Source organism: Ranitomeya variabilis, chromosome 2 (assembly GCF_051348905.1).
Source record: "Ranitomeya variabilis isolate aRanVar5 chromosome 2, aRanVar5.hap1, whole genome shotgun sequence".
NCBI classification, from domain to species: Eukaryota; Metazoa; Chordata; class Amphibia; order Anura; family Dendrobatidae; genus Ranitomeya; species Ranitomeya variabilis.
Genome location: NC_135233.1, coordinates 843813972 through 843841527, shown reverse-complemented (window position 1 = coordinate 843841527; position 27556 = coordinate 843813972). Strand labels below are relative to the sequence as shown.

Here is a 27556-nt window from a genome sequence, read left to right as displayed (position 1 = left end):
GGCCATTCAACTGGCCCACGATGACCAATCCACTTTTCAGGAAACTGTTCATCTAGGAATTCTTGGACCTGACACCCATAATATGGTGGGACCCCATTTCTCTCACCTCTGGAATTTCTAGATCATATGAGAGGAGAGAGAAATTAATGGAAAAGCAGACTTTTTTTTCGTGATCACCGTTACTCCATTAAAAAGTGGCACTGAGGAATAAGGCACCTTAACTGCCGCTATTACAAGGCGTATTGGCGGTCATTAAGGGGTTAACCAGCACAGCATGTTGTAAAAACTCACTGGAGGCAAATACAAAAAATGGAATACGTGGGAATTTTTAGAGATATAGGTTTCATTCAAGGACAACAGATATTGTAAAAAGGTCATTTATTTTTATTCACAGAACTGTTTAACCCTTTGATGACATATGCTGTACTGACTTTGATGCGGACTTGCAGGTGATGGCTGATTTAATCAGCCATCATGTGCTTTAACAGCCGCGGGTGGAGTGGAGCTAATCCTGCCACGGTTAACTTGTTAAATGCTGCTGACAATCTCTGATGTGAGGTGATTGCAGGGCGCTGATTGGGGTTGCCAAGTTCACTTTTTATTTTTTCTGGACAGCTTTTAAAAAAATCACGGACAGACAATATTTTTTACAGACACATTAGAAAATGATCATTTTGATTATAAGTGATACATGTCTACAGTACATAATTCTGATATGAAGACATTAGCTGCATTCAGTGTAAACTACTCTGCATAAATTTCTTCAGCAACAAAAAAATATGGACGCCTTCAATTTTATTTATGAACAGGGCAAAAAAGTGACCTATTTTTATGGACTGTCCTGGAGGATTTGCAACCCTAACGCCGATGGGTTACCATGACAGCTGGGAGTCTGCTGAAGATCCCCTGCCTATTACTATACCTTTATGAATGACAACAGTGAAATATGAGATCATGATTTTCACTATACATAGCATTGCTGGTGCTCTGCTATGCATAGTACAAGTGATCAGATGATCGCAGCTTAAAGTCCCATAAGGGGACTATTAAATACAGTAAAAAGTTTTTAAAAAAAAATTAAAAAATGTGAACAAAATAAAAAAACACAAGTTCCCCTCATTAAAAATAAAACAAAAAAAATAAATAAATACACATATATGGTATTGTTGCATTCATAAAAGTCTGGTCTATCAAAATATAAAATGCATTAATCCGATATATAATCGGCTTTATGAGAAAAAAATCGAAATGCTCAAATTAAGATTTTTTTTGGTTCCGCAACACGGCAATAAAATGCAGTAACAGACGATCAAAACATTGTATCTAGCTCAAAATGCTATCAGGAAAAAAACGTCATCTGAATGCATAAAAAATATTTTCTCAGACTGCCCAATATCCTGAATATTGAAAACATTACAGATCTCGGAAAAAGCAAACACAAGCAACATTTTTTTTTAATTTTTTTTACAAATTTCCAAATTTTTATTTACCAATATATGTTCGGTTTGGCAAACAGCCCGATGTTTGCCCAACGGTTCAGTGAACACACTCGAACCCCATTCAATTCAATGGGAGTCAAAACCAAAACATAGACACAAAACCTTCAGGGAGGCCAAAAAGCTGCCAAAACAGCTCAAATTGGGGGCAGACACGGAAAATTGGCATCAATTGATCCAGAGTACAAATAGTATAATTGCGCAGCATGGATGCATGGGATAGAGCTTGGACCAGCATTTCTAGCGAGAAGTGAACCTATCAGCAGGATTGTGCTGAGTAAACTACAGACAGTGTCAGATTGGCACCGCTATACTGATTAACCCCTTCACCACCAAGGGTGGTTTGCACGTTAATGACCGGGCCAATTTTTACAATTCTGACCACTGTCCCTTTATGAGGCTATAACTCTGGAACGCTTTGACGGATCTTGGCGATTCTGACATTGTTTTCTCGTGACATATTGTACTTCATGTTAGTGGTAAAATTTATTCGATATAACTTGCGTTTATTTGTGAAAAAAATGGAAATTTGGCGAAAATTTTGAAAATTTCGCAATTTTCCAACTTTGAATTTTTATGCCCTTAAATCACAGACATATGTCACGCAAAATACTTAATAAGTAACATTTCCCACATGTCTACTTTACATCAGTACAATTTTGGAACCAAAATTTTTTTTTGTGACGGAGTTATAAGGGTTAAAAGTTGACCAGCAATTTCTCATTTTTACAACACCATTTTTTTTTAGGGACCACATCTCATTTGAAGTCATTTTGAGGGGTCTATATGATAGAAAATACCCAAGTGTGACACCATTCTAAAAACTGCACCCCTCAAGGTGCTCAAAACCACATTCAAGAAGTTTATTAACCCTTCAGGTGTTTCACAGGAATTTTTGGAATGTTTAAATAAAAATGAACATTTAACTTTTTTTCACACAAAATTTATTTCAGCTCCAATTTGTTTTATTTTACCAAGGGTAACAGGAGAAAATGGACCGCCAAAGTTGTTGTACAATTTGTCCTGAGTACGCTGATACCCCATATGTGGGGGTAAACCACTGTTTGGGCGCATGGCAGAGCTCGGAAGGAAAGGAGCGCCATTTGACTTTTCAATGCAAAATTGACTGGAATTGAGATGGGACGCCATGTTGCGTTTGGAGAGCCCCTGATGTGCCTAAACATTGAAACCCCCTACAAGTGACACCATTTTGGAAAGTAGACCCCCTAAGGAACTTATCTAGATGTGTGGTGAGCACTTTGACCCACCAAGTGCTTCACAGAAGTTTATAATGCAGAGCCATAAAAATAAAAAATCATATTTTTTCACAAAAATGATCTTTTCGCCCCCAATTTTTTATTTTCCCAAGGGTAAGAGAAGAAATTGGACCCCAAAAAATGTTGAGCAATTTGTCCTGAGTACGCTGATACCCCATATGTGGGTGTAAACCATTGTTTGGGCGCATGGCAGAGCTTGGAAGGGAAGGAGCGCCATTTGACTTTTCAATGCAAAATTGACTGGAATTGAGATGGGACGCCATGTTGCGTTTGGAGAGCCCCTGATATGCCTAAACATTGAAACTCCCTACAAGTGACACCATTTTGGAAAGTAGACCCCCTAAGGAACTTATCTAGATGTGTGGTGAGCACTTTGACCCACCAAGTGCTTCACAGAAGTTTATAATGCAGAGCCGTAAAAATAAAAAATCATTTTTTCACAAAAATGATCTTTTCGCCCCCAATTTTTTATTTTCCCAAGGGTAAGAGAAGAAATTGGACCCCAAAAAATGTTGTGCAATTTGTCCTGAGTACGCTGATATCCCATATGTGGGTGTAAACCATTGTTTGGGTGCATGGCAGAGCTTGGAAGGGAAGGAGCGCCATTTGACTTTTCAATGCAAAATTGACTGGAATTGAGATGGGACGCCATGTTGCGTTTGGAGAGCCCCTGATGTGCCTAAACATTGAAACCCCCCACAAGTGACACCATTTTGGAAAGTAGACCCCCTAACGAACTTATCTAGATGTGTTTTGAGAGCTTTGAACCCCCAAGTGTTTCACTACAGATTATAACGCAGAGCCGTGAAAATAATTTTTTTTTTTTTCTCAAAAATGATTTTTTAGCCCCCAGCTTTGTATTTTTACAACGGTAACAGAATAAATTGGACCCCAAAATTTGTTTTCCAATTTGTCCTGAGTACACTGATACCCCATATGTGGGGGGGAACCACTGTTTGGGCGCATGACAGAGCTCGGAAGGGAAGGAGCGCCATTTGGAATGCAGACTTAAATGGATTGGTCAGCAGCCGTCACGTTGCATTTGCAGAGCCCCTGATGTACCCAAACAGTACAAACCCCCCACAAGTGACCCCATATTGGAAACTAGACCTCCCAAGGAACTTATCTAGATGTGTTTTGAGAACTTTGAACCCCCAAGTGTTTCACTAAAGTTTATAGCGCAAAGCCGTGAAAATAAAAATTCCTTTTTTTTTTCACAAAAATGATTTTTTAGCCCCCAGTTTTGTATTTTCACAAGGGTAACAGGATAAATTAGACCCCAAAAGTTGTTGTCCAATTTGTCCTGAGTACGCTGATACCCCATATGTGGGGGGGAACCACTGTTTGGGTGCATGACAGAGCTCGGAAGGGAAGGAGCGCCATTTGGAATGCAGCCTTAAATGGATTGGTCTGCAGGCGTCACGTTGCATTTGCAGAGCCCCTGATGTACCCAAACAGTACAAACCCCCCACAAGTGACCCCATATTGGAAACTAGACCTCCCAAGGAACTTATCTAGATGTGTTGTGAGAACTTTGAACCCCCAAGTGTTTCACTACAGTTTATAACGCAGAGCCGTGAAAATAAAACATCTTTTTTTTCCCACAAAAATGATTTTTAGCCCCCCCAATTTTTATTTTCCTAAGGATAACAAGAGAACTTGGACCCCAGAAGTTGTTGTTCAATTTGTCCCGAGTACGCTGATAACACATATGTTGGGGTAAACCCCTTTTTGGGCGCACGGGAGAGCTCGGAAGGGAAGGAGCACTGTTTTACTTTTTCAACGCAGAATTGGCTGGAATTGAGATTGGACGCCATGTCGCGCTTGGAGAGCCCCTGATGTGCCTGGACAGTGGAAACTCCCCAATTCTACCTTCTCAATTATCAATATCAGGACAGCACTCCTTGGGCTTGCCGCAAACCCCTCCTGGATCATCCACTAAACGGGAAGTATATCATCAATTTGAGACATCCCAATAAACGGTGCCAATAACCTTTCGGTGACCTTAAAGGCGACTATGTGATAAAGGCCGGAGTTCGGCCGAAACGTCAAAAAAATACTGTCGCTTCATCCACCACCGTAAATAAAGTTTATTCACTTGAAAGCATACTTTCTCTATTGAGTGCAGTGATTCTATATCTATTTTTGGACTTTACGGAATCTTTGGTTCCTTTTCACTTGCACCTTGTTCTACGTGGCCGAGTGCTAACCATCTATACTAAAATTATAGCGCAAAGCCGTGAAAATAAAAATTCCTTTTTTTTTTCACAAAAATGATTTCTTAGCCCCCAGTTTTGTATTTTCACAAGGGTAACAGGATAAATTAGACCCCAAAAGTTGTTGTCCAATTTGTCCTGAGTACGCTGATACCCCATATGTGGGGGGGAACCACTGTTTGGGTGCATGACAGAGCTCGGAAGGGAAGGAGCGCCATTTGGAATGCAGCCTTAAATGGATTGGTCTGCAGGCGTCACGTTGCATTTGCAGAGCCCCTGATGTACCCAAACAGTACAAACCCCCCACAAGTGACCCCATATTGGAAACTAGACCTCCCAAGGAACTTATCTAGATGTGTTGTGAGAACTTTGAACCCCCAAGTGTTTCACTACAGTTTATAACGCAGAGCCGTGAAAATAAAACATCTTTTTTTTCCCACAAAAATGATTTTTAGCCCCCCCAATTTTTATTTTCCTAAGGATAACAAGAGAACTTGGACCCCAGAAGTTGTTGTTCAATTTGTCCCGAGTACGCTGATAACACATATGTTGGGGTAAACCCCTTTTTGGGCGCACGGGAGAGCTCGGAAGGGAAGGAGCACTGTTTTACTTTTTCAACGCAGAATTGGCTGGAATTGAGATTGGACGCCATGTCGCGCTTGGAGAGCCCCTGATGTGCCTGGACAGTGGAAACTCCCCAATTCTACCTGAAACCCTAACCCAAACACACCCCTAACCCTAATCCCAACGGTAACCCTAACCACACCCCTAGCCCTGACACACCCATAATTCTAATCCCAACCCTAATCCAAACCGTAAATGTAATCCAAACCCTAACTTTAGCCCCAACCATAACTTTAGCCCAAACCCTAACCCTAACTTTACCTCCAACCCTAGCCCTAACCCTAACCCTACCCCTAACCCTAAACGTGACTGAAATACGTGGCACTTAAATACGTGGCACTGAAATACGTGGCACTGAAATACGTGGCACTGAAATACGTGGCACTGAAACACGTGGCACTGAAATACGTGATACGTGGCACTGAAATACGTGGCACTGAAATACGTGGCACTGAAATACGTGCAACTGAAATACGTGCAACTGAAATACGTGCAACTGAAATACGTGGCACTTAAATATGTGGCACTGAAATACGTGATACGTGGCACTGAAATACGTGATACGTGGCACTGAAACACGTGGCACTGAAACACGTGGCACTGAAATACGTGATACGTGGCACTTAAATACGTGGCACTGAAATACGTGATCCGTGGCACTGAAATACGTGGCACTGAAATACGTGCCACTGAAATACGTGGCACTGAAATACGAGCAACTGAAATACGTGCAACTGAAATACGTGGTACTTAAATACGTGGTACTTAAATACGTGGCACTAAAATATGTGGCACTGAAATACGTGATACGTGGCACTTAAATACGTGGCACTGAAACACGTGGCACTGAAATACGTGATACGTGGCACTGAAATACGTGGCACTGAAATACGTGGCACTGAAATATGTGGCACTATGACTGTCAGAAAATGTTCATTAAACGGTTAGGGGTGAGGTTAGGGGTAGAGTTAGGGTTAGGGTTTGGATCTCTTTATCACCTTGATGGTGGTGGGTGGCTTTTCAGTGTGTTTTCTGTTTTTTTTCGATAAAAACGCATGCGTTTTTAACGCAAACGCATGTGCTTAAAAACGCAAGAAAATACTGCAGGTTGTATTTCTGAAAATGAACGCATGCAGAAAAAAAACGCATGCGTTTGAAAACGCGACCAAACCCGTACAAAAAAACGCATGCGTTTTCAATGTTAAATATAGGGAAAAAACGCATGCATTTTTTTGTGCAAAAAACGCTGCAGACAAAAACGCAAGTGTGAAACCAGCGACGCTTTTTATAGCAAAAAAGTTTTTGCGTCTCCACATTTTGAGACCTAGAATTTTTCCACATTTTGGTCTACAGAGTCATTTGAGGTCTTGTTTTTTGCGGGACGAGTTGACGTTTTTATTGGTAACATTTTCGGACACGTGACCGTTTTTGATCACTTTTTATTCCGATTTTTGTGAGGCAGAATGACCAAAAACCTGCTATTCATGAATTTCTTTTGGGAGAGGCGTTTATACCGTTCCGCGTTTGGTAAAATTGATAAAGCAGTTTTATTCTTCGGGTCAGTACGATTACAGTGATACCTCATTTATATCATTTTTTATGTTTTGGCGCTTTTATACGATAAAAACTATTTTATAGAAAAAATAATTATTTTGGTATCGCTTTATTCTCAGGACTATAACTTTTTAATTTTTTTGCTGATGATGCTGTATGGCGGCTTGTTTTTTGCGGGACAAGATGACGTTTTCAGCGGTACCATGGATATTTATATCAGTCTTTTTGATCGCGTGTTATTCCACTTTTTGTTCGGCGGTATGGTAATAAAGCGTTGTTTTTTGCCTCGTTTTTTTTTTTTTTTCTTACGGAGTTTACTGAAGGGGTTAACTAGTGGGACAGTTTTATAGGTTGGGTCGTTACGGACGCGGCGATACTAAATGTGTACTTTTATTGTTTTGTTTTTTTTATTTAGATAAAGAAATGTATTTATGGGAATAATATATATATTTTTTTTATTATTTATTTAGGATTTTTTTTTAATTTTTTTTACACATGTGGAAAAAATTTTTTTTTACTTTTTTACTTTGTCCCAGGGGGGGACATCACAGATCATTGATCTGGCAGTGTGCACAGCACTCTGCCAGATCTGCGATCTGCTGTGCAGGGCTGCAGGCTTACCAAGCGTCTGCTCTGAGCAGACACTCGGTAAGCCACCTCCTTCCCTGTAGGACCCGGATGCCGCGGCCATCTTGGATCCGGGACCTGCAGCCAGGAAGGAGGTAGGAGACCCTCGGAGCAACGCGATCACATCGCGTTGCTCCGGGGGTCTCAGGGAAGCCCGCAGGGAGCCCCCTCCCTGCGCGATGCTTCCCTATACCGCCGGTACACTGCGATCATGTTTGATCGCGGTGTGCCGGGGGTGGTCCGTGACCGCTCCTGGCACATAGTGCCGGATGTCAGCTGCGATATGCAGCTGACACCCGGCCGCGATCGGCCGCGCTCCCCCCGTGAGCGCGGCCGATCGCGTATGACGTACTATCCCGTCGGCGGTCATACGGGCCCACCCCACCTCGACGGGATAGTACGTCTGATGTCAGGAAGGGGTTAAAATGATACCTGGGTTGATGAAATCTGTCTTTTGGTTGTTGTTTAATCTTTATTTGCAGTTTTCAGTGAATGAGATTCTTGTGCTTTGGGGCAGGCCTGTGGGTGGGGCTTTATTTGCCGCTTTGCTTAGATATTCATCATCATCATTTTGACTATTACATGCCTGAAGCGACACATGTGCGATCAACATGCGTTAGTCTGGGAATCTCACTGCATTAAAATGTGGCCTAGCGGGTCTCGCCAACCAACGGTCGCCCGATCAACCGCATCTGCTGCTTCTTCCTCCTCCGTCACCGTGGCAAGTGTTTTCACACAGGTCTCCGGCCGCATAACCTCCACTTGTTAACCCACTACAGTCAGAGTGAGTCAGAACCCGTCAGCTGTAACGGAAGTGGACATTCCTGCTGTTTTTGTTGACTGACCTTAAACACCAAGCACACCACATCTTTCTCAATCCACCATAATATCTCCAGCTGCGTCTTATTCACAGTCCAGAACCAAACAGAAGAAGTGGGCTTTAGAGCATTTCTTAAAAATGTACAGGTCCTTCTCAAAAAATTAGCATATAGTGTTAAATTTCATTATTTACCATAATGTAATGATTACAATTAAACTTTCATATATTATAGATTCATTATCCACCAACTGAAATTTGTCAGGTCTTTTATTGTTTTAATACTGATGATTTTGGCATACAACTCCTGATAACCCAAAAAACCTGTCTCAATAAATTAGCATATTTCACCCGACCAATCAAATAAAAGTGTTTTTTAATACCAAACAAAAAAAACATCAAATAATAATGTTCAGTTATGCACTCAATACTTGGTCGGGAATCCTTTGGCAGAAATGACTGCTTCAATGCGGCGTGGCATGGAGGCAATCAGCCTGTGACACTGCTGAGACGTTATGGAGGCCCAGGATGCTTCAATAGCGGCCTTAAGCTCATCCAGAGTGTTGGGTCTTGCGTCTCTCAACTTTCTCTTCACAATATCCCACAGATTCTCTATGGGGTTCAGGTCAGGAGAGTTGGCAGGCCAATTGAGCACAGTAATACCATGGTCAGTAAACCATTTACCAGTGGTTTTGGCACTGTGAGCAGGTGCCAGGTCGTGCTGAAAAATGAAATCTTCATCTCCATAAAGCATTTCAGCCGATGGAAGCATGAAGTGCTCCAAAATCTCCTGATAGCTAGCTGCATTGACCCTGCCCTTGATGAAACACAGTGGACCAACACCAGCAGCTGACATGGCACCCCACACCATCACTGACTGTGGGTACTTGACTCAGGCATTTTGGCATTTCCTTCTCCCCAGTCTTCCTCCAGACTCTGGCACCTTGATTTCCGAATGACATGCAAAATTTGCTTTCATCAGAAAAAAGTACTTGGGACCACTTAGCAACAGTCCAGTGCTGCTTCTCTGTAGCCCAGGTCAGGCGCTTCTGCCGCTGTTTATGGTTCAAAAGTGGCTTTACCTGGGGAATGCGGCACCTGTAGCCCATTTCCTGCACACGCCAGACTCAGTCCACTGCTTCCTCATGTTCCCCAAGGTCTGGAATCGGTCCTTCTCCACAATCTTCCTCAGGGTCCGGTCACCTCTTCTCATTGTACAGCGTTTTCTGCCACATTGTTTCCTTCCAACAGACTTACCATTGAGGTGCCTTGATACAGCACTCTGGGAACAGCCTATTTGTTGAGAAATTTCTTTCTGGGTCTTACCCTCTTGCTTGAGGGTGTCAATGATGGCCTTCTTGACATCTGTCAGGTCGCTAGTCTTACCCATGATGGGGGTTTTGAGTAATGAACCAGGCAGGGAGTTTTTAAAAGCCTCGGGTATCTTTTGCATGTGTTTAGAGTTAATTAGTTGATTCAGAAGATTAGGGTAATAGGTCATTTAGCGAACCTTTTCTTGATATGCTAATTTATTGAGACAGGTTTTTTGGGTTATCAGGAGTTGTATGCCAAAATCATCAGTATTAAAACAATAAAAGACCTGACAAATTTCAGTTGGTGGATAATGAATCTATAATATATGAAAGTTTAATTGTAATCATTACATTATGGTAAATAATGAAATGTAACACTATATGCTAATTTTTTGAGAAGGACCTGTATAGAAATGTTATTAAAACAATTAAAAAAAAATAGTCATATTATCACAGAGACAATTATATACGGAACGAATCAGGGTGTAAATGACATCTAGGTTCCACGTACGCAAAACAGTTGGTCAGGTTATATAGCAAAAAAAAACAGAAAGTAATACAAATATGCATATGTACACCCACAGCAGATAGCCACGTATAGAGTATGCCACTAAGAAATGTGGTGGTGACCGTTGAAAATTCCTATTCAACAATTACAACATAGACCCAAGTTATAAAGTAACCGTGTAATCCAAATAAACATACGGGTCAAAGTAATACAGAAGGAATTATGACAAAAGCCAAAGATCACATACTATAAAGTTAGACCAAAACTGAGGGTACCAAGATGTCAATCCATAAATGCCCATAGTGCACCAACCTGATTGCGTAGCATGGAAAAGCGGACCCCAACGCACATTTCGCAATGTTGCTTCCTCCAGCAGTTTGTCGTGTCATTTTTTTCTCAACACAGCAGCTAGCCCTCGGTCCTGCAGTTGTTGTCACACAAAAGATAGTTTCCTCCTACACATGGCAAAGCTAAGAGCTTGAAGTTCACCATCTCCAGTCTGTTGGACATGGAAATGCTGCCTTTTTGCCTGGTGTATACAGATGCTTTCCGAAAGCTGATGGCTGTTGCAGTCCCCCGATACCAGTTGCCCAGTCACCATTGCTACTCTAAGAAAGATATGCCTGCACTACAGCAGCATTTTGCAGATGACAATTTTCCTTGAAAAAATCCAGGGTGCATTTCCACACTGATACTTGGACGAGCAACAGAGGTGTAGCTAGGGTTTTGGTTCGGGGGGGTGAAACTTCTCAGTGGCTCCCTAACCAGGTGACCTTGATTACAGCTGGGTGACGCACCCTAAGGCCGGCGTCACACTTGGCGTATGAAAATGCGGTCCGTTTTTTACAGGCGTAATATGCAAAAATGATCCCAAAACAGTGATCCGTATGTCATCCGTAGGCAAGGTGTGGCTGCGTATTTTACTCATGTAAACCTCTGTATGTAATCCGTATGGCATCTGTAATGCGTTTTTTTTCACGCAAGCTTACAAAATGGACATTTAACGGTTTTGAGGCCTGAAATTAATTTAAATCATCAGCATAAACCTATTTAAGGCCTCTCCAACAGGTGGAACCCTCCCATATGGCCATTTTGTTGCTGTGCTTGTGTAGGTGTTTTGGTGGTACTTGGGCAACATGTGTGACCTCCTACATTTCACACCAACTCAGTGGGTGTTATTTTATTGGGTCTTGTCATGCCGCTTTGAGCAGCCATACCCCTTGATAGTTGATCTGCGAAGGAGGAGAAGAAGAATGTGGGTGCATCCACTTTTGCGGCAACGCCTCACTAAAGGCCATTTTCTCAGGCTCTATTCAGCTCTACGGACACATCTGAACAAATTCTTCCAGTACTGTCGCATGACAATACACATTTGATATCTTGTTGGAGACAGTATGTCCAGGAATAACGTATCAGGATACCAGGATGCGGAAATGCATATCCGCAGAGGAGCGTCTTCTCCTTATCTTACGGTATGCACCATCCTCACATACTGTATGTTGATGATGTTTTTGGTCCTATTTTGATTTTCCAAGCATCAGATTTAAATTATATTATTCAATTTTACCAAAATCAGATACAAATATGTAGTTAATGTTAAATGTTAGTAGCCAGTGTACATTTTGTAAGGTACACTGGTATCCTGCCCTTTTATATCCTCATATTACTTTGCTTTACTATGGTTTTTAACAAGCATTGTAACATTGCTAATATTTTTTTGATGTATGTGCTTTCAGATTCCTGTCAACTGGATTGTCTTATGCCGGAATACATCTGGAATTTCTGATAGGGAGGTCCACTATTTCCGGCATTGTTCGTGATACATGTGTTCAAATATGGGACAAACTACATGAACTTGTGATGCCGGAGCCCAAAAGGGAGGATTGGCTGAAAATAGCCCGTGGATTTACTGACTCTTGTGATTTTCCTCACTGTATTGGAGCCCTGGATGGGAAACATATCAGGGTGTGTAAGCCGCCGAACTCGGGGTCCCATTTCTACAATTATAAGCAGTTTCCTCTGTAGTTCTCTTAGCTGTAGTTGACAGTAACTACAGGTTTATAATTGTAGATATTGGGGCCTATGGGTGAACTGGAGACTCTAGAGTCTTCAATTCATCCATTATGGGTCGGCGGCTATGTAAAAACGTGTTGGACCTCCCACCACCACAACTCCCAGGTTCCAATGCTGAAGCAGTCCCTTATGTACTTGTGGCAGATGAGGCCTTCCAATTGACTAGGCATGTAATGAGGCCTTATCCCCAGCGCAACCTGGACCACCGGTGGCGGGTGTTTAATGTGAGACTTTCACGGACGTGGCGACTGGTGGAGTGCGCCTTTGGCATTGTGTGTGCCAAATGGCATGTCCTCCAGTCTGCCATTCAGCTGAGTGAGGCAAATGTTAATGAAGTCATAAAAGCTTGTGTTGTTTTACACAACTTCACAAGAATTCATGAGTGTTCCTCAGCTGACAGTGGTGAAGGCATGTTGGCCAATGTTGGTAGGCCTACGCCACAAGTCCTTCCTCAGCGGCGTCCCCTTTCTGGCCTAAAAGTTAGGGATATTTATACAAATTATTTTCTTTCTCCTCAGGGTGCTACTCCCTGGAAAGATAATGTTGTCTCTATGTTGTAATTTATTTATTTTATTTTTTTTTTTTTTAATTTACATTTGATATGTTTAAAAATGTTTGAATTGTGTATGGTGTAATAATGATTTGTCAAACACAAAGAAATTGGCTTGTTAAGGTTGGTTTATAAATGATATCATAAGCCCAAATTTATTTTTTTTTCACCATATTTACATCATATGGCTTTTGTGGCCATTTAAACTTGGCCAAAGTGTAAAAAATTAAACAAACCACATTGCTATCACAGCAGATTAAATAATTTTGGGGATAACACAAAACTATCAACAAGAAATTATTTTTTACAGATTCTGATACGTTGGTGGAGGTGATGGTGGCTGTTCGGGTTGCTGCTCTTGTGGCCTTTGTTGGGCCAATTGTCCTTCACCCTGTTGGTGACTTCTCTGTTGGTCCTGCTCCAAAATCTGCCCATGCTCAGATTGCCCAGATGAGTACTGGCCATAAGGGTGGATACTATGGGCATCATGACTATAGTACACCTCACGTGAATCATAACCCCCACCAATATGGCCATGTCGTCCAAACCCAGGTTGGGACCAGCCTACAACACTGGGTCTAGACAAGTGGCCATATTGGTAAGGTTGATGGAAGGGTGCCATTTGGTATGGTGTAGGCATTGGTGGGTTATTTTGGGGAAAGGGTTGAGGTGTAGGCATACGTGGAGGAGGTGCTTCAGATCCCTGCTGAGCATGCACTCGTTGATTTGTTGGCATACGCAGGACATTACATGTTGACAGTTGCTACCTCTCAATGTACTGAAAACAAATCATATTTGGGGGGGGTGCATGCATCAAGAAGGATTTGAAAGCACCCTCTCACACGTAGCCTCACCTCACGGGGTATGGTACGGAGATACCAGGCCAGGCTTCGAGAAAATGCCTCCTCACCATCATCCTGAGCAGCCCTGGCCAAATAATTTAAGACACCAGTGTCCACATTCCTTTGGGTTTCCATAAGCTCTCTCCTTCTGTGGCCACAGCGTGAGGTCACAGCAGGCTGTGGGGAGGCCTCCAGCGGAACAGTGGGGCTGCTGCTGTGACCAGGATCTTCAGGCATCCCTGAAGCTGGTGCATCTGGGGGTGGGGCTACATCATCTGTCCCAGGTGAATGTTGAACATGAGAGGCAGCCGAAGATGGATCCAGAGGGATGAACATGGTAGGAGCCGTAGATGGGCCAGCCACCTCTTCTTCCCCAACAGGATCAATCAATGGCTCCGATTCGGACCCTGTTGTCTCCCTCTCAGTGAGGTTGAATTGTGTTCTGTTATGAACATTAAAAAAGTTAATTTGATAAATCATTTATGAGCATTCCAAACATATGTTTAATGTGGTGTGAGGTTTGTACTTATGGTCTGAGATCCATACTGGGATCCAGAAAGGACAGCCGGTCAAAATATATATACTTTCTTTTGGCCGGAGCAGATGACCCAATTCTGGACTGCTGCCTTTCTCTCCGGTACTGGTCCTGAATGCTGCGCCAACGTCTCATAACATCTTCCACTGCAATGACAGAGAAGAAAATAATGTTTAAGGCCATTGTGCACAGTGGTACCAGAAGGTGTCAGTGATTTCCCAGATTGTAATATGTCCTAGTAAGCTGCATTTCTTAATAAATATCTTCAATAATCAAATTTAACACAAATACCACAATATCATAAAAGGGTAACACCATAGAATGTAAATACACAAGGACAGGGTCCTGTCCCCTCTATACCAGTCTGTGATTGTAAATTTGCTTACTGTAAGCGACATCGATAAACGCTGTACATAACCCCTTTCTCATGTCCAGCACCATTAAATAAATGGTGCAATATACCGTATTTTTCGCTTTGTAAGACGCTCCAGATTATAAGACGCACCCCAAATTTTGAGGAGAAAAATAGGAAAAAACTTTTTTTTAATAAATTGGTGGGACGTCTTATAATCCATGCGTCTTATTACTTACCAGGGGTTGTGGCTTCGGTGGATCAGGGTCCCAGGATCGTTGCTGGAGGCAGGAGTGGAGCATTGCTGCAGGCTGGGATGAGGGGGTCTGCAGGGGGGCTCCTGTGCTGCAGGGGGGTTCCTGTGAGGCAGGCTGGGATGAGGGGGTCTGCAGGGGGGCTCCGGTGCTGCAGGGGGGCTCCGGTGCTGCAGGGCTGTCTCCGGTGCTGCGGGGGGCTCTGCCGACATTTTGTGAAAGGCCAGAGCCCCCGGCAGTTCGTCCATGCGTTCCTGTATGACTGACTCCGGGAAAATGGCAGCCGGAATCTCGAGAGAGGAGATCTCAGCGCTGAGATCTCATCTCCCGAGATTCCGGCGGCCATTTTCCCGGAGTCAGTCATACAGGAACGCAAGGACGAACTGCCGGGGGGCTCTGGTCTTTCACAAAATGTCGCCAGAGCCCCCCGCAGCACCGGAGCCTCCAGCATCACCCGGGGCAGCAGCGGACAACCGCGGCAGTGGTGGCGGGCGACAGCGGTGGCGGGCGGCAACGGCGGACACCCCCTCATCCCAGCATGTAACGGTAAGCGGTATATCCGCTTTGTAAGATGCACCCCCATTTCCCCCCCAGATTTTGGGGAAATAAAGTGCGTCTTACAAAGCAGAAAATACGGTACATACACATTCAGAATAAGATAAATAATAATAGTGTCAAAATATTGTTCTTACTGCAGTTTACAATATTCATTAATTGAGAAACATGAGTGTACATACTTATTTGCCTCTGTCCCTCACGTGGCCGCTGTTCATAATCTGGGAAAAGGATCCCACAAATGCTCCTCCAAGCAGCCTCTTTCCTTGCCCGCTTAGCATAGTTGGAATCACGTTGGTCCCAAATTTCAGGCCTCTCTTGGACCAGGACCAGGAGCATATCAACATTGATTATGTTGGCCATGCTGCTTGCAACTCCGAGGAGGAGTGCGCCAGACTTCCGGGATGTCTGTCTGGCTTTTTCAGCTAATTAGCATGTCTAAGCTTCCTGATTGAGGGCTTGGCACATTTCCTGTCACCTGGAGATGTCTGGCGTATTTTTCGCAAGTCACACTGCTGGTCCGTGTGTAATCCGTATTTTTTGCACACTCATAGACATGCCTTGGCAGATTTTTTGCGCAGTACGCTGACAAACGCAGCATGCTGGCTGCGATTTTCTACGGCCGTAAAATGCGGTTGCATTATAATGCAGCCCCCATCTCATAGGCAGCCTTTGTAGTATAATGCACCGCCTCTTATAGGCAGCCTTTGTAGTATAATGCACCCCCCTCTCATAGGCAGCCTTTGTAGTATAATGCACCCCCTCTCATAGGCAGCCTTTGTAGTATAAAGGTAAAAAGTAACAGCTGCACTCAACACATCTTTGAATTTTGAAAAAAAGTGTTTACATTTTATTCACAATACACCACCGGAGGAAAAAGTTCAGAGGTAACGTTTCGACCCTTGTTTATCAAACCTCACTATAAAAGAATACATAAAATAACACCATTAATACATAGAATATAAGATTCAAACAAGAAAGATAAAATGCTGTACATATATACATGTGAATATGATATAGGTAAAATAAATTTGCTAAATATTCAATGAACATTCCCTGATACGTTAACGAATAAGATACAGGTGGCACCAGGAAAATAGGGCTGACCTATATATAATATAAGGTTCAAACATATGACCAATGTATTCAGGAGGACTATTCATAGCAATAGGTAACATGTATAACAAGGATAACCAAAGTGCTTCAGGAGAATGATCTATAATGACAGTTCATCATTATCATAAGTGGTGGAGTTGAAACATGCTGGAATAATAGAACTAATAATAATAGAACTAACCTTGCACAGTAGACAAAGGGGGAAGATCAAGGAAGTTGCAGAAACATAGGAAATGGAAGTCCCAGCCGGGCCTATAAGGGCAGAATAAGGTTATTTAGATAGTGTAGAACGAGTTTGGGATAGTAGAAGATGTTGCATATAGCAATACTGACCTAAAATCCGTGCAAGAAAAGCACCGTCAGTGGTGGTGAGTATACCTTCTAGTGGCAGCGTGGGTTAAATACCCTGGTGTAGCGCGGGCGCGGTGTGGAACAGGAAATGTATGTGGGAACGAGGTTTGAAACACAGGCGCATGCACAGTGGCCGCAAAAGCCGTGCTCGTGTAGAGGCTTGGGAATGTGTGTAAGTGGGGCATGCGCAGTAGAAGGGGATTGAAAATGAGGCTTGAAACACATACTGTCACGGAATATGGAAGAAATCCATGCTGCATCAAGTATATTGAGGCTGTATATGCAAAGCGCCAAGTCTCAGAATGAAATGCTGCACTAATACATATAGAAAATGGATGGATAGAGAAAGAAAGAGAGGATTGAATAAGATCATAGGAGTATTGAATAGGAATAAACAGATGGATGAGTGAATGTGCTAGCTGGAAATGAAAAAAATAAAAAATAATAAAAATAAAGTAAATGATAAGGGATGAATAAAATTAAATAATAATAACAATAAGTCTTTCGGGCTACCAGTTAACAGGTCAATATGCAATGTGCCGACATTTTGCATAGCTTGGGCCAACACAATACGAATGCGGTGCAAATCACGCTTATGGAATTGGCACAGATGAAGGACCCTTCTGCATAGTTTCAAAATGGCTACTAAGATGGTTAGCACTGATGATGCCTCTGTCAGCATCATTATTCAGGTTTATATGCTGGAGCACACTTTGAACATTCTGTGAGAAGAGGTGGTGGTCCCAGAGGAAGAGGAGGAAACAGAGGAGGAGGCGGAAGGGATAACAATATCTCAAATTTCAGGACTGTCGTCACAGAAGCACATGCCATGGGAGAGTGGAGGAGGGGGTTATGGTACCAAACAAACTGTTAGTGAAGGTGCGGGAGCCGAGGAACAAATGGTGGAGGACGAGGAGGAAGAGGTGATGGACACGCAACAGCCAGGAAATGAAAAGGATAATGATCCCCTCTCTGTTGTCTGTGCTTGGTGGGAAGGGACGGAGGAAGCAAGCTTGAATGTTGCCTCGCCACCAACACACCATGGACTTGGACCTCATGTAAGCACCCGACACATGAGCGCCTTCTTGCTGCAACATGATGCCTGTATTGATAGGATTAGAAACAGTGCTGTCTACTGGGTTGCCATTCTGTTAGATCCACGGTACAAGAGTAAATTTTGCCAGATGCTTCCCCCCTGGAAAGGGTCATGCGCATGCTGGAGTATCGAAACACTTGTAGACAAACGTAAGAGTAGTTTTCCCCAAGATATCAGTGAGGCACACAGCATGCACCGCAGTTATAGACTTCCAACCCTGGGAATGTCGAGTCATCAAAGCAAAAACATTAGCAGCAGCAGCAGTGTAAGTGGCAGAAGCAATTTCTGTGAGTCATTTCACACATTTTTTTAGACCAGCCCATGCACCAGCAGAACAGAGTGCAAGTATGTTGTGAATGACTGGAGAGGATGATGCAGGAGTATATTGAGCTAAAAATAAATGCCATCTGGGGGTGTTTGGACCCTTTTGCATTTTGGTGTTCAAAAATGGAAGATGGCCTGAGTTTGCATGTCACGTCTTGGAGGTTTTCTCATGCCGAGGAGCCAATGTTCTATCAGAACGTGTCTTCAGCACTGCTGGTGGTATCCTGACGAATAAACAAATGTGGCTGTCCCCTGAAAGTGTAGACCATCTAACTTTCAACAAGAGGAACAAATCATCATCGCAGACTGGACAGACTAGGCAATGGTGTAGTTTATAGTGTGCTGCATTGATCATGTATTATTCAGTCTGTGACACCTTTGTTGTGGCTTCTGTGCCTGCTGTTGCTATTTCTGTTAATGTTACAAACAATATTTTGAAATATAGAGGGCCAGGCCTACATCTGTCACTCATCCACCTGTTACTGATCAATGTTTAAGCTAGAAATGCTGGTCCAGGCCCTGTCCCATGCAGACATGTTTCACAATTATTCTATTTGTATTCTGGGTCAGTTGGGTGGTTGGAGAGTTGTGACGCAAGGGGAAACAAGAGTAATTGCACAAACAATTTAGATTAGGAAATGTGGCCTCATGCTTGCACCACAATATTAGCACAAATGAGTTAGATTATGAAATATGACCTGGTGCCTGCACCACAGTATTAGCCCAAATGATTTTGATTATAAAATGTGGCCTGGTGCCTGCACCTGAGTAATAGCCCAAAAGATTTTGATTATGAAATGTAGCCTGGTGCCTGCATTACAGTATTAGGCGACAATTTTGATTATGAAGTGTGGGTTGGTGCCTGCACCAGAGTTTTATGCCAAACTATTTTGATTATGGAATGTGTCCTGGAGCCTGCACCACAGTATTAGCCCAGACAATTTTGATTAAGAATTGTGGCCTGGTGCCTGCACCAGAGTATTAGCCCAAATGATTTTGATTATGAAATGTGAACTTGTGCCTGCACCACAGTATTAGCACAATGTATTTATATTATAAAATGTGGCCTGGTACCTGCACCAGATTATTAGCCCAAATGAATTTGGTTATCAAATTTTGACTGGTGCCTGCACAATTTTGATTATGAAGTGTGGCTTGGTGCCTGCACCAGAGTATTATACCAGACAATTTTGATTATGAAATGTAGCCTGGTGCCTGCACCAGAGTATTAGCCCAACTGATTTTGATTATGAAATGTGGACTGGTGCCTGCACCACAATATTAGCACAAATGATTTATATTATGAAATGTGACCTGATACCTGCACCACAGTATTAGCACAATTACATAGTTACATAGTTACATAGTTATTAAGGTTGAAGGAAGACTTTAAGTCCATCTAGTTCAACCCATAGCCTAACCTAACATGCCCTAACATGTTGATCCAGAGGAAGGCAAAAATAACCCATGTGGCAAAGAGTAACTCCACCATGGGGAAAAAAATTCCTTCCCGACTCCACATACGGCAATCAGACTAGTTCCCTGGATCAACGCCTTATCAAGGAATCTAGTGTATATACCCTGTAACATTATACTTTTCCAGAAAGGTATCCAGTCCCCTCTTAAATTTAATTAATGAATCACTCATTACAACATCATACGGCAGAGAGTTCCATAGTCTCACTGCTCTTACAGTAAAGAATCCGCGTCTGTTATTATGCTTAAACCTTCTTTCCTCCAGACGTAGAGGATGCCCCCTTGTCCCTGTCTCAGGTCTATGATTAAAAAGATCATCAGAAAGGTCTTTGTACTGTCCCCTCATATATTTATACATTAAAATAAGATCACCCCTTAGTCTTCGTTTTTCCAAACTAAATAGCCCCAAGTGTAATAACCTATCTTGGTATTGCAGACCCCCCAGTCCTCTAATAACCTTGGTCGCTCTTCTCTGCACCCGCTCAAGTTCAGCTATGTCTTTCTTATACACCGGAGACCAGAAATGGATTTATATTATGAAATTTGGCCTGGTGCCTCCAACAAAATATTAGCTCAAACAATTTTGATTATCAAATGTGGCCTGGTGTCTGCACCAGAGTATTAGCTTAAACAATTTTGATTATGAAATGTGGCCTGGTGCTTGTACCACATTATTAGCTCAAACAAGTTTGATTTTGAAATGTGGCCTGGTGCTGCACCACAGCATTAGCCCAGATGATTTTGATTATAAAGTGTGGCTTGGTGCCAGCACCAGAGTATTAAAAATTTTAAAAAACTGACCGTCATGTCCAAACATAGACTAAGTGTGAACAGGTGCTGAACCTAGAGTCACCAACTCGTATACAGTCAAATAAATAAGGCAGCACACTGTAGCACCAAAACCTGCAAACATGAAACATGAAAATTAAATTGCATTACTGCACTAGAAATATGAAAAATTGATAAAGTTTAGCGCATAAATTGGCAAATTTATGTGTACCTTGTATGTTGTGAATTAGACTTTTTGGCTCCCTCTTGTGGTCACTAGTGATATGACTCTGGGATTGTCTTTCCTCAGTTTGGCACCCACCTGGGTCGTTAGTCCAGGGGTGTTGCTATATAAACTTCCTGGATCCTCAGTCCAGTGCCTGGCATCGTTGTAATCAGATCCTTTCTGTTTGCTCCTGTCTGCTGGTCCGGGCTCTTGCAAAATTAAGCTAAGTCCTGCTTCCTTGTTTTTTGGTTATCTGTATTGCTCTTATTTTCTGTCCAGCTTGTACTAAATGTGATTCCTGATTTTGCTGGAAGCTCTAGGGGGCTGGTATTCTCCCCCCGGGCCGTTAGACAGTTCGGGGGTTCTTGAATATCCAGCGTGGAAATTTTGATAGGGTTTTTGCTGACCGTATAAGTCATCTTACTATATTCTGCTATTAGTCAGTGGGCCTCTCTTTGCTAAATATCTAGTTCATTCTTACGTTTGTCTTTTCTCCTTACCTCACCGTTATTATTTGTGGGGGGCTTGTATCCAACTTTTGGGGTCTTTTCTCTGGAGGCAAGAAAGGTCTATCTTTTCCCTTCTAGGGTTAGTTAGTTCTCCGGCTGGCACGAGACGTCTAGAACCAACGTAGGCACGTTCCCCGGCTGCTGCTATTTGCGGTGCTAGGATTAGATATACGGTTAGCTGTCATGAATCCCAATGGCTAGGGATAGCAAGGGAGAAGCAAAGTAATACAAAATATCGGACGAGCTCTAGGGTGATGGAACCTGGGCTGACCGCTGCCCTACGCCTGACAAACGCAACTAGAGATAGCCAGGGAGCGTGCCTACGTTGGTTCTAGACGCCACGCACCAGCCTAAGAGCTAACTAGTACTGCAGAGAAAATAAAGACCTCACTTGCCTCCAGAGGAATGAACCCCAAAAGGTATAGTTGCCCCCCACATGTATTGACGGTGAAATGAGAGGAAGGCACACACATAGAGATGATATATATAGGTTCAGCAAATTGAGGCCCGCTGTAAACTAGAAAGCAGAACGATACAAAAGGGGTCTGAGCGGTCAGCAAAAAACCCTAATCAAAAAACCATCCTGAGATTACAAGAACCCATGTGCCAACTCATGGCACATGGGGAGAACCTCAGTCCACTAGAGCTACCAGCTAGCATAGAGACATAATAAGCAAGCTGGACAAAAAAACCAACAACTGAAAATCAGCACTTAGCTTATCCTGAAAGATCTGGGAGCAGGTAGGCAGGAACCAAACAGAGCACATCTGAATACATTGATAGCCGGCAAGGGAATGACAGAAAGGCCAGGTAAAATAGGAAACACCCAGCCTCTGATGGACAGGTGGAAACCAAAGGCCGCAACCCACCAAAGTCACCCAGTACCAGCAGTAACCACCAGAGGGAGCCCACAAACAGAATCCACAACAGTACCCCCCCCTTGAGGAGGGGTCACCGAACCCTCACGAGAACCCCCAGGGCGATCAGGGTGAGCTCTATGGAAGGCGCGGACCAAATCAGTCGCATGAACATTGGAGGCGACCACCCAGGAATTATCCTCCTGACCATAACCCTTCCACTTAACCAAATACTGGAGTTTGCGTCTGGAAACACGAGAATCCAAGATCTTCTCAACAACATACTCCAATTCTCCCTCCACCAGCACCGGAGCAGGAGGCTCAACCGAAGGAACAACGGGCACCTCATACCTCCGCAACAACGACCGATGGAACACATTATGAATAGCAAACGATGCTGGGAGATCCAAACGAAAAGATACAGGGTTAAGAATCTCCGAGATCCTATAAGGACCGATGAACCGAGGCTTGAACTTAGGAGAAGAGACCTTCATAGGGACAAAACGAGAAGACAACCACACCAAGTCCCCAACAAGAAGTCGGGGACCCACGCGGCGACGGCGATTAGCAAACTGCTGAGTCTTCTCCTGAGATAACTTCAAATTGTCCACCACCTGGTTCCAAATCTGATGCAGCCTGTCCACCACCACGTCCACTCCAGGACAATCCGAAGACTCCACCTGACCAGAGGAAAAACGAGGATGAAACCCCGAATTACAAAAAAAAGGAGAGACCAACGTGGCAGAACTAGCCCGATTATTAAGAGCAAATTCGGCCAGTGGCAAAAAAGCAACCCAGTCATCTTGATCAGCAGAAACAAAACACCTCAAATAAGTTTCCAAGGTCTGATTAGTTCGCTCCGTCTGGCCATTCGTCTGAGGATGGAATGCAGACGAGAAAGACAAATCAATGCCCATCTTGGCACAAAACGTCCGCCAAAATCTAGACACAAACTGGGATCCCCTGTCAGAAACGATATTCTCCGGAATCCCATGCAAACGAACCACGTTCTGAAAAAATAAAGGGACCAACTCAGAGGAGGAAGGCAACTTAGGCAAGGGCACCAAATGAACCATCTTAGAAAAGCGGTCACACACAACCCAGATAACGGACATTTTCTGTGAAACCGGGAGATCAGAAATAAAATCCATGGAAATGTGCGTCCAAGGCCTCTTCGGGATGGGCAAGGATAACAACAACCCACTGGCCCGAGAACAGCAAGGCTTAGTTCGAGCACACACTTCACAAGACTGCACAAAGGTACGCACATCCCTAGACAAGGAAGGCCACCAAAAAGACCTGGCCACCAAGTCTCTAGTACCAAATATTCCAGGATGACCAGCCAACACAGAAGAATGGACCTCGGAGATGACTCTACTGGTCCAATCATCCAGAACAAACAGTCTTTCTGGTGGACAACGATCCGGTTTATCCACCTGAAACTCCTGCAATGCACGTCGCAAGTCTGGGGATACAGCGGACAATATTACCCCATCCCTAAGGATACCAGTAGGCCCAGAGTCTCCAGGAGAGTCAGGCACAAAACTCCTGGAAAGAGCATCTGCCTTCACATTCTTTGAACCTGGCAGGTATGAAACCACAAAATTGAAACGAGAAAAAAACAACGACCAACGAGCCTGTCTAGGATTCAAACGCCTGGCAGACTCAAGGTAAATGAGATTCTTGTGATCAGTCAAGACCACCACACGATGTTTAGCACCCTCAAGCCAATGACGCCACTCCTCAAATGCCCACTTCATGGCCAAAAGCTCCCGATTACCCACATCATAATTGCGCTCGGCGGGCGAGAATTTTCTAGAGAAGAATGCACATGGCTTCATCACCGAGCCATTAGAACTTCTCTGTGACAAAACCGCCCCCGCTCCAATCTCGGAAGCCTCAACCTCAACCTGAAAAGGAAGTGAAACATCTGGTTGACAACACAGGAGCAGAAGAAAACCGGCGCTTAAGTTCCTGAAAGGCCTCCACGGCCGCAGGAGACCAATCAGCAACATCAGCACCCTTTTTAGTCAAATCAGTCAAAGGTTTAACAATACTGGAAAAATTAGCAATGAACCGACGATAAAAATTAGCAAACACCAAGAACTTTGGAAGGCTCTTAACAGATGTAGGTTGTGTCCAGTCACAAATAGCCTGAACCTTGACGGGATCCATCTCAATAGTAGAAGGAGAAAAAATGTACCCCAAAAAAGAAATCTTCTGGACTCCGAAGAGACACTTTGAGCCCTTCACAAACAGAGAATTGGCCCGCAGAACCTGAAACACCTTCCTGACCTGTAGAACATGAGACTCCCAGTCATCAGAAAACACCTAAATATCATCCAAATACACAATCATAAACTTATCCAGATATTCACGGAAAATATTGTGCATAAAGGACTGAAAGACTGACGGAGCATTGGAGAGTCCAAAAGGCATTACCAAATACTCAAAATGGCCCTCAGGCGTATTAAATGCGGTTTTCCACTCATCACCGTTTTATCCGCACCAGATTATACGCACCGCGAAGATCTATCTTAGTGAACCACCTAGCCCCCTTAATGCGAGCAAACAAATCAGTCAATAATGGCAATGGATACTGATACTTGACTGTAATCTTATTCAGAAGGCGATAATCTATACAAGGCCTCAGGGAACCATCTTTTTTTGCCACGAAAAAAAAACCTGCTCCCAGAGGGGACGAAGATGGACAAATATGTCCCTTTTCCAAGGACTCCTTAATATAATTCCGCATAGCAGTATGCTCTGGCAGTGACAGATTAAATAAACGACCCTTAGGGAACTTACTGCCAGGAATCAATTCTATAGCACAGTCACAATCTCTATGCGGAGGGAGCGAATTGAGCTTAGGCTCCTCAAAAACATCCCTATAGTCAGACAAAAACGCAGGGATCTCAGAAGGAGTAGATGAAGCGATTGAAATCGGAGGTGCATAATCATGAACCCCCTGACATCCCCAGCTTAACACAGACATTGTTTTCCAGTCCAGGACAGGATTATGAGTTTGTAACCATGGCAGACCAAGCACTAGTACATCATGTAAATTATACAGTACAAGGAAGCGAATCACCTCCTGATGAACGGGAGTCATGCGCATGGTCACTTGTGTCCAATACTGCGGTTTATTCATAGCCAATGGTGTAGAGTCAATTCTCTTCAGAGGAATAGGAACTTCCAGAGGTTCCAGACTAAAACCGCAGCGTTTAGCAAATGACCAATCCATAAGACTCAGGGCAGCGCCCGAATCCACATAGGCATCGACGGAAATGGAAGACAGTGAAAAAATCAGAGTCACAGACAAAATGAACTTAGGCTGCAGAGTACCAATGGCAAAAGATTTATCAACCCTTTTTGTGCGTTTAGAGCATGCTGATATAACATGAGCTGAATCACCACAATAAAAACACAATCCATTTTGCCGCCTATAATTTTGCCGTTCACTTCTGGACTGAATTCTATCACATTGCATAGTCTCAGGTGCCTGTTCAAAAGACACCGCCAACTGGTGCACGGGTTTGCGCTCCCGTAAACGCCGATCAATCTGAATGGCCATAGCCATCGACTCATTCAGACCTGTAGGCGTAGGGAACCCCACCATAATATCCTTAATGGCCTCGGAAAGACCATTTCTGAAGTTTGCAGCCAGGGCGCACTTATTCCACTGAGTAAGCACCGACCATTTCCGAAATTTTTGACAATATATTTCCGCTTCATCATACCCCTGAGAGAGGGCTAATAAAGCCTTTTCAGCCTGAATCTCCAGGTTGGGTTCCTCATAGAGCAATCCCAATGCCAGAAAAAACGCATCCACATTGAGCAATGCAGGATCCCCTGGTGCCAGTGCAAATGCCCAATTCTGAGGGTCGCCTCGCAGGAGATATTACAATCTTGACTTGTTGAGCAGGGTCTCCAGAGGAGCGAGATTTTAAAGAAAGAAACAATTTACAATTGTTCCTGAAATTCAGGAAGGTAAATCTATCTCCAGAAAAGAACTCTGGAATAGGAATTCTAGGTTCAGACATGGGAGTGTGAACAACAAAATCCTGTATGTTTTGAACTTTTGCCGCGAGATTACTCAGGCTGGAAGCCAAACTCTGGACATCCATGTTAAACAGCTAATATCAGAGCCATTCAAGGGTTAAGAGGAGGTAAGAAGCAGCTAGACAGCAATTAAGGGCTAGGCAGCAAAACTCTGAAGGAAAAAAAAAAAAAAAAATTCCCTTAAACACTTCTTTTTCTCCTGCTTCAGCCCAAACAATTAACACTTTGTGGGCCGGCTATACTGTCATGAATCCCAATGGCTAGGGATAGCAAGGGACAAGCAAAGTAATACAAAATATCGGACGAGCTCTAGGGTGATGGAACCTGGGCTGACCGCTGCCCTACGCCTGACAAACGCAACTAGAGATAGCCAGGGAGCGTGCCTACGTTGGTTCTAGACGCCACGCACCAGCCTAAGAGCTAACTAGTACTGCAGAGAAAATAAAGACCTCACTTGCCTCCAGAGGAATGAACCCCAAAAGGTATAGTTGCCCCCCACATGTATTGACGGTGAAATGAGAGGAAGGCACACACATAGAGATGATATATATATAGGTTCAGCAAATTGAGGCCCGCTGTAAACTAGAAAGCAGAACGATACAAAAGGGGTCTGAGCGGTCAGCAAAAAACCCTAATCAAAAAACCATCCTGAGATTACAAGAACCCATGTGCCAACTCATGGCACATGGGGAGAACCTCAGTCCACTAGAGCTACCAGCTAGCATAGAGACATAATAAGCAAGCTGGACAAAAAAACCAACAACTGAAAATCAGCACTTAGCTTATCCTGAAAGATCTGGGAGCAGGTAGGCAGGAACCAAACAGAGCACATCTGAATACATTGATAGCCGGCAAGGGAATGACAGAAAGGCCAGGTAAAATAGGAAACACCCAGCCTCTGATGGACAGGTGGAAACCAAAGGCCGCAACCCACCAAAGTCACCCAGTACCAGCAGTAACCACCAGAGGGAACCCACAAACAGAATCCACAACAGTACCCCCCCCTTGAGGAGGGGTCACCGAACCCTCACGAGAACCCCCAGGGCGATCAGGGTGAGCTCTATGGAAGGCGCGGACCAAATCAGTCGCATGAACATTGGAGGCGACCACCCAGGAATTATCCTCCTGACCATAACCCTTCCACTTAACCAAATACTGGAGTATTATAAGTGAATATT

At 43.6% G+C, this 27556-nt stretch overlaps 1 long non-coding RNA gene across 2 annotated transcripts in view; it reads right to left on the bottom strand.

Annotated features, from left to right (window-relative positions):
* Positions 1 to 13209: 13209 nt before the first annotated feature.
* LOC143809966 (uncharacterized) overlaps positions 13210 to 27556 on the bottom strand; it is a 38658-nt gene continuing 24311 nt past the window's right edge. The window contains exons 2-3 of one of the 2 annotated variants that reach the window (XR_013222562.1): positions 16891 to 16961; positions 13210 to 14578 (exon numbers count right to left, since the gene is read on the bottom strand). This is a non-coding gene — a long non-coding RNA (uncharacterized LOC143809966). Of the gene's footprint in view, positions 14579 to 16453; positions 16513 to 16890; positions 16962 to 27556 lie in introns of those variants that run through there. The other variant, XR_013222563.1, reaches the window with a different exon arrangement.